Source organism: Urocitellus parryii, chromosome 13, assembly GCF_045843805.1.
Source record: "Urocitellus parryii isolate mUroPar1 chromosome 13, mUroPar1.hap1, whole genome shotgun sequence".
Taxonomy (NCBI): domain Eukaryota; kingdom Metazoa; phylum Chordata; class Mammalia; order Rodentia; family Sciuridae; genus Urocitellus; species Urocitellus parryii.
Genome location: NC_135543.1, coordinates 16,573,341 through 16,586,426, shown reverse-complemented (window position 1 = coordinate 16,586,426; position 13,086 = coordinate 16,573,341). Strand labels below are relative to the sequence as shown.

The following is a 13,086-nucleotide window of genomic DNA, read 5'->3' as shown; positions in this document are numbered from 1 at the left end:
CTCACATCCCAAACGTAACAGGCAGAGACTTGGAGAATGCTGCTGGGTGGGGGGGAACATGAGGAATTCCAAGGTGAGTGTGAAGCCCTTGCAAGCCACTGTGCACCCTCGAGCTTTCCAGAACACCTCAGGAGGAGGCTACATCCTGTATCTCAGTCATGTCTCCCCCACACCCTCCCACCTTTGGCCAGAAAGAACCCTCATCTCATCTGAAAGTATTCGAAAAGACCCCAGAGAAATCCCTGCCCACAGCCAGAAAATAACCAAAGGCTGTCTGAAGGCCTCTGAAATGTCAGGTTGAAAATATCACGTGCAGAGTGAGTCAAAAGGAAGTTCTGAGGAATCATGACCAGGATTTTCTTTTTCTTTTTTTCCTTTTTTAGCATTAACAAACTGTAAAACAAATATATATATATATATATATATATATATATATATATATATATATATATATATATATATATGATTATTCAAAATCCTGATTTTTGCAGACAAAAGTAAAATTAATTCACAAGAACACAGCAATTATACCCCTCCCTCCACCCAGAAAAAACCTACACCCCTAAAACCAATCCATGTTGTGTAACTTAAGTTTCAGGGCCTACAACTGAAGGGCTCATCAAGTGCAGCTGTTAAAAAGTCCCACTTTCCAAAAACACCTGACAGCGAAGGGCACAGAGACTAAGGTGATGCCATCCTCACTCATGGACTGTGTAAGCTACCACATCCATTGGACTGACCCACGGCCCTTTAAATTAAAGTTTAAGCAGGACTGCAGACCTGTCCACCCCACCTGAAACCACCATGTAAGACACCCCCCAGGAGACTAATGATATTCCAAGGTGCAATGATAGGCCAGCAGTATGGTATTCTTTTTTTTTTTTTTTTTTTTTTTAAGAGAGAGTAAGGGAGAGAGAGAGAGAATTTTTTTTTTTTAATATTTATTTTCTAGTTCTCGGCGGACACAACATCTTTGTTGGTATGTGGTGCTGAGGATCGAACCCGGGCCGCACGTATGCCAGGCGAGCGCGCTACCGCTGAGCCACATCCCCAGCCCAGCACGGTATTCTTGAAAGATCTTTTTCAGCTGCTGTGACCTGCTTTGCCTTTTTTGCTCTGTGCTGCTGTCATTTCTGCCTGTGGTCTCAGTGATTCTGCTGGAGTCCTGGTGGTCACAGCAGACTCCCTGGGCCATGCACAACAGCCAGGTGTCTGGCCCCAGCAGGAACAGAGCCAGCGCCAGGGACCCGGGCACTCATCCTGCTGGCTAGACCCAGCAGTGCCAGCAGCGTGGCCATGGTGCCCAGCAAGGTGCCGTGGCCAGCACAGCGGACCCAGGCATGATCAGAATTCTTAAGTAATAAAATGCATTAGGTACATGGCCTCCTATGAGCTGAAAGCTGAGCAACACAGAACTTGAACCCCTGATAATAACAACAGCTAATAGGCAGAGCAAGCTTCCTAGGAACCTGCCACAGTGCAAAGTTGTGAACTCACTCGGGTCTTGACCGTGGGGATGCTGATACTCTCCTCATCTCACAAGGAGGAAATCAAGTCCCAAGGGCTCACAGACTCATTCACGGTCCTACAGGACCTACAGGTGGAGCCTGGATTCAGACCCAGCTCCAGTGACATTGCTAATGACTACACCCTTGCTGATCCTGTGCCCGGTGCCAAGTGCAGCCATGAGCTCAACCCAGACAGTCCCCATCCTGGGAAGGCTCAGGAGCTGCTGGAAGGATAAGTTTACCAGCTTCAGAGATTGTTAGAGTCACACTCTTGGGGAGCCAGAATGGCCCCAACTGTCCATTTAGACTGGCAAATCCTCCGCCCCCACCCAGTACTTTAAGGAGGGTATCAGTGCTACAGGGGCAGGTGTGCACACATCCACCACCCACCTCTTCCCCCATGGGCCCTCGGTTTCAGCCCTACTGCAAAAAGTAGTTTTCCTAGCAGCAGAGGACCTTAACAATTGGGAATGTCTCAGTACCTAGCGTGTTTCAGGATGTGCCACCTGTGAGGACCTGCTTCTGCCTGGCCTGCCTTCATCCTCACTGAGTTGTCCAGCTCTTTAAGGAGCTTGAGTCTGAGCAAGAGCCCTGGCTGGGGAGCCGGCCCTCAGGAATGGTGTTACTTCTTAATCCAAAAGAGCAGAGAGGAAAAAAATCACATCTGAGCTTTTACATGTCAAGCAAGTGGGAGGTGGAAAAGAAGAAGTTTTAAGGACAGTATTTCAGGTGCCCAGGCAGCTCTTCAGAGCGTGGCTTTAATTAACCTCCCCTTTCTTTCTCTATCTATCTGACCTTCTCCCTCAACCTGTGCCCACTGCATTGTCCCTAGGGAAACACTGTGAACAGCTCTTCGATGGGTGACAACCCACATCCATTTATTTATCATCACCTAGCTGTACTGACCACAGAACAAAACAAAGCCTCTTACGCCCAGGGCTCAGTGGACCTGAAGCTGAGGCATCTGTGCTCACACGCATTCCTGTTCCCTTTGTTATCTGCTCTTTATTTTTTAGAGCCAAGGCCTGCTTTCATTTGTCTGCACAAGTGGGCGATGTCTGAGTGCACTCTGGGATGGAAGTGTTCCCAGACATGGACAACTGGGGGAAAGGTGAGGCCACTCTGCCCACTGTCTCCAGTGGCTACGTTTGCATCTGGCCTTTGGGGTTTGTTTTGTTTTTCGGCACATTGCCGATGCGCGTATTAACTGCACGGCTGCATTAGGTGGCTTTGGAATTTCTGCAGCCTCTTACTAGTAAGCAAGGCGTGTGCCTGTTAACCCTCCCGTGTGCTTCCCTGGCTGCCTTAAGATGAAACATGTGCTCACCTCCTGCAAGAAGTCTCCCACTTCTTTCACAGGAGCACTGTGAGCATCTGGCCAGAAAGTATCTAGTGAAGTATCTCATCCCAGGAATCCATTAAAATTCTTTCTGAGGGGCCAGGCGTGGTGGTACATATCTGTAATCCCAGCAACTAGGGAGGCTGAGGTAGGAGGATTCAAAGCCAGCCTCAGAAACTTGGCGAGGCACTTAGCAATTCAGCAAGACCCTGTCTCTAAATAAAATACCAAAAGGGCTGGGGATGTGGCCCAATGGTTAAGTACCCCTGGGTTCAATTCTCAGTACCAAAAAAAAATTTTCTGAGGCTGGGCTTGTAGCTCAGTGGTAGAGCACTTGCCTGGAATGTGTGAGGCACTGGGTTCAATTCTCAGCACTGCATGTAAATAAATAAAATAAAGGTCCATCGACAACTAAAAAAATATTTTAAGAAAAAAAATTCTTTCTGGATTTATCCACAAGGAGCCAGGTTTTGAAAGAACAGGATATGAATTACATGTTTAGAAGGTGTCATCGTCTGGGATTTCCTCCACACATCCCATTGGATCAACTTAAATGTCCACTTCAATTTCTTTAGACCACAGTTTTCCAATCTTAGCACTACTGATTCTTTTTTTAAAAAATATTTATTTATTTTTTAGTTATTGGCGGAGGATCGAACCCGGGCCGCACGCATGCCAGGCTAGCGCGCTACCGCTTGAGCCACATCCCTAGCCCTGCACTATTGATTCTTAGTGCCAGATAATTCTTTGCTGTTGGAAGCTGTCCTGTGAATTATGGGATATTTCAGCAGTCTCCCTGGTCTCTGGCCCCTAGGTGCCAGTAGTATCCCCAGTTGTGACAACCAAAATATCTCTAGACATTTTGATGTGTCCCCTGAAGGGTCAAATCACCCCTGGCTGAGTTTGGCTATGGTGGTAGGTAGAAGGCAAGGGTGCCACAAGACATCCTATGATATACAGGACAGCCTCATGACAAAGACTTATGTGACCCAAAATGTCAGGAGTGCTAGGGCTGAGAAACCTCGCTCTGTTTAGCCAGGCTTCAGTCATTGCTTTGGTTTTTCAGCTGAACAAATTTCTAATTGATATACCCCTCATCAAGAGTTTCTCCCTGCTGGTCACAGCGGCACACACCAGCAATCCTGCAGCTCAGGAGGCTGAGGCAGGAGGATCTCGGGTTCAAAGCCAGTCTCAGCAACTTAGTGAGGCCCTAAGCAACTCAACAAGACCCTTTCTCTAAACAAAACAGAAAAAAGGTCTGGGGATGTGGCTCAATGGTTTAGTGGCCCTGGGTTCAATTCCCAGTACCCCCCCCCACACACACCCAAAAGAGAGAGAGATTCTCCCTGTAAAAAGTAGAAAAGTCTTAAAGCAAGGCAGAGTAGAATCCTAGCTACTGGGAGGCAGAAGCAGGAGGTCACAACTTGGGTACCTTGATAGGAGACTGTCTCTTAATTTAAAAAAAAAAAAAGTGATAAAGAGGGAAAATGTGCTCATCCTAAAAGTGTGGACATTCAGAGCTTTGTAGAGACATAGACAGTCCCTTTAAGAGAAATTCAGCGAAAAGGGGAGGCCCCGGGAGGATTGACCTACAGGATGCTCAGGTGGTAATGACATTGAACAACCTCCATGCTGACTCAACCTCCATGCTGACTCAACCTCCATGCTGACATTCCCCTTTGAGGGCTTCTGTGAAGAGTCTCCTCTTGGGGATTTCAGTGTCACACCCTTAGGGGAGTACACAGCAATACCTAGACCTCTAGGTGGGTGGTCTGTGCTCTGGTGAGGGAGGGCCCAGGGCTCCCCCTTCCTTGGTGGCCAGACACACAGACCTGACCACAAGGTAGAAGATTTGTAACCAGAACCTTGTTGGGGGTCCTGGGACACGTGTATGCCACCCCCTCTCAACTCTGAGGGGTGAGGCTTCTCCACTGTTGGCAGTGCTGAGGATGGAACCCAGGCCTCCTGCATGCTAGGCAGGCGCTCCTCCGCTGGGTGCTGAATACCCTCCACCTCCTTTGATGGGTGCCATTCTGGAATTCCATACATTTGAAGGCCCTCAGAAGCAGCGTTTTTGTGAGTGGAAAACTCTTACCTGAATCTGGTTCTCTTGGGAGGTAGAAGGATAGGATTCCTCTTTCCAAACCAAAGCCAGAAAAATCTCATCAGAGACAGAAACAGCTCAGGCCAGGCAAGGTGACACATGCCTATAATCCCAACAGCTCGGGAGGCTGAGACAGGAGGGTTGCGAGTTCAAAGCCAGCCTCAGCAACAGTGAGGCGCTAAGCAACTCAGTGAGACCCTGTCTCTAAATAAAACACAAAATAAAGCTGGGGAGTGGCTCAGTGGTTGAGTGCCCCTGAGTTCAACCCCCCGTACCCCTCCCCCTTCAAAAAAAAAAACTCAGTGTGCTTTGGCCACTTTCCATTCTCCGCAGCTACAGTGGCCAATAGTACTGCCCCAGTGGACCTGCGCAGCCTGCTGGGTGGAGAGCTGGGCTTCTAGGATCTTTCTCTGCTTTCTGGAGAAACAAACTTGTGCTGCTTCAGGGTCTCAAGTCTGGAGCTTAGGAGAGTCCCAGAAGAGTCCCAGGAGGGCCCTCCCCTCCCCTGTGGTGGGAAACTCATGGAGACACACAGCTCCCATGCACACATCTCAGAACCCTGTGGGAGAAATAGTCCCCAGCCTTGGACTTAGGGTGACTGATGTCACAGGAAGATTTCCATATTGCAAAAAATTTCCTCCCTTGATACCATCCAGTCTCTGTGTCCTGATTTCCCAGTTGAATCGTGGCCCTCCACATGCTAATCCTCAAACCCGTAAATGTTACTTTATCTGAAGGGAAAAAAGGGGGGATTTTGCTGATGTGATTAAATTTAGTCTCCAGATGGGGAGATTTTCCTGGATTATCTGAGTGAACCAATGGCATCACGAGGATCCTTATGACAGGAATGTGAGAAGAGCCAGACAGACAGAAACGGGAACAAGATGGGATGCACAGCAGAGACTTCAGGAGAGACGCTCTCTGAAGATGGAGGAAGAGACCCCAAGCCAAGGAACACAGGTGCCAAGAGAAGCTGAACTGGTCAAGGAAGCCTTCAGAAAGAACCAGGCCTGCCCGAAACTTGACTTTAGTCCAGGGAAACTGAAATCAGAATTCTGTTCTCCACAACTGTATGCAAATGAGCATGTGTTGTGTTTAGCCAGGAAGTTTGTAGTAATTTGTTACAGCAGCCATTGCACACTAATACACACCGCATGCATATTCATTTTTCACCACGTATTGAACAATTTAGGCATAATTGCTGAGCAGCTACTTTGTGCACACACTTCTCAAGGCATAATAAGGAAAGGTTAGAAAAGCAACTGCCATTGCCTGAGCCAGCATCGTTTGTTGTGATGAGCACTGTGCTTAGAGATCTTACCTACATGATCTCATTTAATCCAAATGAGAAACTGATGCTCAAATGGCCTCAAATAGCCTGCTCTAGGGCCCACAAGTGATTGGAACCCCAGGTCCAGGCCACACCTTTCCCAAAATACAGACTTCCTGAGGCTCATAAAGAAGCTGCAAACATGGCCCAGCACGGGTATAGCAATGCCTGCTCACTGCCCTGCTGCTTCCTGGCCCTTTCTGCCCTTCCCTGGCGTAGAAGCTCCTTTTCCTCAACAATGGAGCACAGGTACTGAATGCCCACTATACGCCAGACACAGTGCTGGCCTGCGGGGACTCTAAGATGAGGGGGCTTCAAGAAGCTGCGCAGGGAAGGTCTCCTGTTAGGGCTTAAATCCACTCATACCATCTTCCCCTGCTCTCTCTCTTCTGTCTTTAACAGTATAGTGCCCGGGAATTCATACCAACCCCCACCCCATCGATCAGTGACCCAGGACATTGTTCCTGCAAAAGTCCCTCAGCTCCCACACCCCTAGGTGGGTAACTGTTCTTTTTTACACCAGATTAAGCGTGGGTTGCCCAGGCTGTCTGCTGGGGGAACTTGCTCGCTGATGCACGTGTCCTTTGTTAAAGGTTCCTCCTTCCCTGCCCCATCCCCCCCACCCCACTTCCTTTCTGCTTCCAGAGACCACCTCCTGGATAAACCACCTGCATCAAAGCCCCTGCCTCAGGCTCTGCTTTTGAAGAACCACCAGCCACGATGCTGCCCACACACGCATCATGATTTGTCCTGAACTGGCTCTGGGACAGAAAGTGTCCTCCTGGCCTTCAGGGTTTGTAAAGAAGAGGTGCCAACCAAAAGGACCTGGGAGTGGGCTCAACACATTGGCTTGAGATGCTGCCCAGGACTGATTCTAAGTCCTTCTAGAACCCTACATGTGGTCAAGATCACACTAGGGGCAATGATAAAAGGAGCAGTTTTCACAGGTGCTGGGCAAGAACCACGCGTTCTATCATTCAGTTCTCATAATAACTCAGACTCAGAAATGTTCCAAGCGGAGGGCCAGGAAGCAGCAGAGCCGGATCAAATGCAGTTCATCTGAGGGAAAGCCTGGGATCCAAGTCATGGCATTATTCACTCCAAAAGGGCCGGGGCTCTGATGAGGAAGGCAGTTGTTACAGTTCCAGGCTTTTAATAGTCAATTATCAGCTTAGCATCTTTTTTTAACTGTGCTTCTGACACAGATTCACACCTGTGACCGGTGTGGACCCTGCCCAGCAGCCTCCACCCACGGTGGGTTTTAGACATTGAATCAGACGAAGCCCAAATTAACTGGGTATGTGCAGTACTGCAACAAACTACCTCCGGCTCTGCTTTGAGAAAGCATTGATTATTGATCAAACCTAAGATGATTGATCTTTATGGCTAATGTTCATGTAGTATATATTATAAATGAGGATAACTAAATGCACCGAATTTAGAAGATAGCATTATAGCTTCATTTTAAGTGGCAAGATCTTATGACTTCTAAGTTACACTATGATGAGAAATAGTAGCAAAAAAAAAAGAAGAAGAAGAAGTCCAAGCACATCCTGGGCATTGGCACATCACTTCATTGAACCTCTTGACCTCCCTAGGAAGGGATGGTGACAGATACTCCAGAAGTCAATCAGCAGGTGCGTCTACAGGGCAGAGGGGGGCTGTGGAGGTTGATGATTCCAAAGCCCTTGCTTTCCACCATTGAGCTCTTTTGTCACTATTATTTCTAACTGTGGCTATAAAGCGGGCTCTTTTGGTCATTTCCTGACCATCCATCTGAGCCTGTATTTAAATAATCAGTTCTCCAAAGCAGTAGAGGGAAGCCGAATTCACTAAGTCTATCGCCAAGTTTTTTGACCACAGCGGGACACTGGTCATGGATGCATACGAGCCTGAACTATCCAGGCTCCATGACAGTCTTGCCACAGAAAGAAAAATAAAATAGCCAATTCTAAAAGCAGCCCTCTTTCTGCTGGATCATGCTGAATTACTGGATGGGTGGGGGAAGAAACAGAACTTAAAATGGGTAAAGTAAGAAATGTTTAAAATGTCCCTTTTTTTGTCCTGAAATTTTAGTCTCTTCTGGAAAAATAGGATTTTCTAGCACAGATACGAGAAGTTGTAGCTCTTATTTCTAGCTGTAGCTTCCTTGGTCTGCTGATTGTGTTGTTTTGACTTGCTTTGGAAAAGCATTCTTGCTAAAAGCTGTATAATATAAACTTTTTTTTTTTGTACGTAGTAGTACTTTCTATAGTATAGCTTTATGCCATGCAGCATTTGAAGACTCAATTTTAAAAAATTGTTAACCTGTTTCTGACTTCATGTTAATTTCTATTTCAACAACTGTTTCCTGAAGAATTCAGGATACAACTTCTTGTGTATGACAGCTTTCCTCACACACCATTTTTGTGGTTGTGTATATATCTGACTTGGGGAAACTACAAAAAAAAACCCACAAAATATAGCTTTTAAATTTGTCTAAAAAGACCTGCCTGTTAAACATTTTGTGTTCTTAATCAATTGAAGAAGCCAGTGGCATTTTTAATTTTATATTGTCTGTTTTCCCATAGTATATCCCTGTTGATTTGTTGGCGACCTTTATTAATTGCCATTTTCTAAAATTTTTTTCAATAAAAGGAAAGAAGATGTGAAAAAAATTAAATAAATAAATAAATAATCAGTTCTCTTAAGTTGGAAACAGAGGCAGACTCAGAGCACCCACACAGGCCCTGGCCGGGCCCCAAGCAGCCTGCTTCCCATCCTGAGATCTGCAGGAGAGGGGGCGCTCCACCTGCTGGGGATGGCACTGCCCTGGAACTGTAAGGGACAGTGCCACCGTCAAGGTCAGGCTGGAGGAGAATGCCAGCTGACACCACATCAGTCTAGTGATCGAAGTAACGTCACCCACGGGGAGGCTTGTCAACATCACGTCCCCTGACACAGCCCACAGACAAGGCCACATCACTCCAGTGGGACTCTTACACAATGCACAGCCTCTGTCTCATCAGGAGAAAACATCAAACCAACTCAAAATGAGCTGTATCCAAGGCAAGGCAAGACTGAGAAACTGTGAGAGATCAGAGGACTCCGAGGAGACCTGGCAACGGATGGGAAGCAGCATTCTTCTGGGACCTGGGAACACAGAGTGAGATTCATGGGAGAAGCCAGCAAAGCCCACCTCGAGTCTGCAGTTTAGTAAACAGTGCTGTACCATGTGAATCGCACAGTTTGGATTGTTGTAGTCGGGTTATGTAAGAGGTTACCTCTAGTGCAAGCTGAGTGGAGGGCATGTGGGGACCTTCTGTACTATTTTCCCGTAAATTTTAAAATATTTCACTACAAAACTTTAAAAAAGAAAAAAAAAAGCCTTTAAAATAGGTGAGAAGAGAAAACAACAGACTGAAACTAGGCTGTCTAGGAAGGAACATGGCCTCAAGCCCTGCTTCTAACAGATGGGCAGATGATATATTTTAATTTATTTTTTCTTTTTTTCCCCCCAGTACTGGCCATTGGCCTCAGGGGCACTTTACTACTGAGCTCTACTCCCACTCCTTTCTATTCTTTTCATTTTGAAATGGGGTCTTGCTAAATTGTGGAGGCTGGCCTACCTCCTCCTACCTCTGCCTCCCCAGTAGCTGGGATTACAGGCATGTGCCACCTAGCCAGCTAAACTTTTTCTTAATCTTTTTTTTTTTTTTTTAAGGCTTTCTTCTGGAAACTTAGAAAGGTCCTCCACAGACAGGGCTAAGAAACTTGACCCAGCAGGAAGGAGAGGTAACCAACCTAGCCCCCAGTTTACAGGCAGCCCAGGGGAAGAAGGCAGCCAGTGCCAGCAAAGATCTGAGCCTCACAGATCTGAATTGACTCTTAACCCCTCAACCCCAGGCTCCAGAGACCACCCCTCCTCCACAGTCCCACAAGCCCACTGCTGTCCCCCTGCATTCCTAGCCTAAGTCCTGCCTCAATTGAGACCCTCTTCATACCCATTTTACCCCGATTCCACCTGTGTTCAAGGGTGGGCAAGGAGGCGGAGGATGTTTGCCCTCCAGCTGCTTCCTGTGTCCTGCTAGTCCTTAGTCCCCAGCCATTTGTGGGAGTTTCCGGCCTCCCTTGCCTTGGGATAAATAGGGAGTCTCCCTGTACCTAGGACACAGGGTGCAGGCAGTACTGGGCGGTTTGCAACCTCGTTTCCCGGCTCCGGATTTGGGGGAGGCTCCGGGGAACGGCTTGTGCCCTGCCCTACCTCCACTGCCATGGTTCTCAGATTAATGGCTGAGCAACGCTCCCTTTCCTGGCCAGGCATTTCCGGGGGATGTTGCAAGGATTCGAGAATGAACATTTGGAAAGAACTCTTTGAACTCCTTCATAAATAAGTCTCCCAGCTGGAAACGCTGATGCCTTGTCGTGAGTCCTTGTAAAAGTCTCAAAGCACTTAAGGCTTAGTGTTTCTCCCCAGTCATGGTTATTAATTGCACATGTCACCAGGGGCTATCCCAGGCCTTTTCACTGCGCCAGGCTACGAGGTCCAGTTGTGGTACACATGAGCTGGTCCTGGGGAGCCCTGTGACTGCGTTGATGCAGGGAGACAAAGGTCACCTGTGACCTGGGCTGAGTTACTGGTTGAAAAGCAAATCAGCAGTGTGTGTGCATGTCCTGGAGGATGAAGTCACGGCAGGGGTCAGGGCTCCCACACACTGGACCTGGCCCAGGGAGGAACTCAATGATGTAAATGATGGCATCCCTTTTATCACAAGTTTGGGTTAGAAAAGCAGAAATAGATATCGATAATGCAAGGTTCTCTGTTTGGGTCATTTATAGCTTTAAAAAAATGTACAACTGAGACAGGGGCTAGGATCAGTTCCTAAAGTCAAGACTTTTCCTCACCGTTCTCTGCCTCCTGGATTTGGCACTTCCTTTCCAAATGGGCTTAGTGCCACGGCATTGAGGGGCTGAGCACAGGGAGTCCTGTTTAGAAGGTGTTCTGAGTATCGTCCCTCTCACCCGGGGCGCCACTGGGAACCGTAAACCACTTCTCAGAAGGGCATTTACGGTTTGGCTCAATTTCTGAGAAAAGGTCAGGAGGCAGAGGAGGACTTACAACTGTGGGGAACAAGAGTAAATAAGTACAGAATAACAATTTTTGTTCTTGAGTTATTGTGGGGGGTGGGGAAAGCTCTGCGAGTAACTTGCCACCAGGTGGCGCTATTATCCTCTTACACAGCCCAAGGGTGTGTGGCCGCAGATTCGGTGTGGAGCGTTGGGTGTCATCTGTGTGGCATGTACATGTGAGTTTGTGGATACGTGTGCATGTAGTGTGGTGTGTGTGTGTGTGTGTGTGTGTGTGTGTGTGTGATATGACTGGTGTGACGTGTGTGTGTGTGTGTGTGATATGACTGGTGTGACGTGTGTGTGTGTGTGTGTGTGTGTGATATGACTGGTGTGACGTGTGTGTGTGTGTGTGTGTGTGTGTGATATGACTGGTGTGACGTGTGTGTGTGTGTGTGGGTGTGAGGTGTGTCAGATGTCTGCTGTATCTGGCATGTGGTGTCCATGTGGCCTGTGCTCACACGTTCATTGGGACTGGGGCAGCTTCCCTCCTGTCCCCCCCCACCTCTCATCCTTACCTCTGCCCCTCCCCTGGCTGTCATTCCTCTTCTCCATCCCTGGTCAGAAATTAGCAGAAAGGAGCAAGAAAATCCAGCAGAAACCGAGAAACAAGTCAGGTCTGTTTTCCGGGACACGGAGGGAAGGAGCACGGTCCTCGGAACCCAGTCTCCCCTTGTCTGTGTTTTCCAGGAGCCACCTCCCTATCCTCCGCCCGCAGCCCCAGCTTCGTGGTACTCTGCTGCAGTCTGGGAAGATGGCTCATCACTCTTGCTTCTTGTGAAAGCAAATGCATTTGAAAAGAGGATTCTGAACAGAGCTGAGACCCGAAGAAGAGTCCTGAACCTGGGGCTTCAGACACTGTTCCTGTTAGACACTGGCACCCAGAGGAACCTTCCTCTGCCCCCGAGATCACTCTGTGGGAAAACCCACCTCCTCTGTCCTTGCCTAAAACCCATCTCCTCAAAGGCCTGGGCATTCAGTTGTGCCTGAGAACCAGGCGGTGTGGACAGGACTGCACGCCCTAGTGGGAGCTGCAGAACATCACCCTTCATTGATCTGTTCTCTCTCCACCTGCTTAATAGGCATTAAAAGCCACGCTCTGAAGGGCTGCCTCCAGCAGTTTTCAGACGCATTGACATAATGGACTTGTCTCCACAGGACCAACCCCTGGGGACTCAGGGCAGGCGAACCATTTATAACACTGTCACGTTGCCCGAGAGGCCGGTGGTGCTCTGGAAAGGGCTGTTGTTGGCGCTGATGAGCGCTTGGAGTTCAAATCCAGACTCCACTCTCTACCTGGCTGGATGACCCTGGGCAGATTACTGACCCTGCCTGTGCTTCCAGCCCTCTGTCTGCAGATCGAGGTGGACAATCCTTGTGCACTGATTGTGATTCTTGATAATACACTATTTTATCGTGAGTCTTGGTAACATGAGATAATATAGGCATATTCACAAAAGAAAAAGGTCAAGGACAATATTAACATTGCTTACTGTGCAGCAGGCACTGTGGTCAGTGCTCAACATACATACGTAAGTTATTATCATCATTCTTCTTATTATTATCATTGTCACCATTGTTGCTAGTGATTGAACTCAGAGTCTCACACATGCTAAGCACATGCTCTCTGAGCGACAACCCCAGCCCAGCACAGATAATTTACCTTAATCCTCACAACAGATCCTCTTTTACAGAAGTA

General features: G+C 48.0%; 1 long non-coding RNA gene across 1 annotated transcript; it reads left to right on the top strand.

The window, feature by feature from the left end:
- The first annotated feature begins 7,315 nt into the window (after positions 1 to 7,315).
- LOC113185915 (uncharacterized) lies at positions 7,316 to 12,834 on the top strand. The gene is made up of 5 exons (XR_003301193.2): positions 7,316 to 7,918; positions 8,919 to 9,426; positions 9,985 to 10,055; positions 10,581 to 10,685; positions 12,078 to 12,834. It is a non-coding gene; the product is annotated as an uncharacterized LOC113185915 (long non-coding RNA).
- The last annotated feature ends 252 nt before the right edge of the window (positions 12,835 to 13,086 follow it).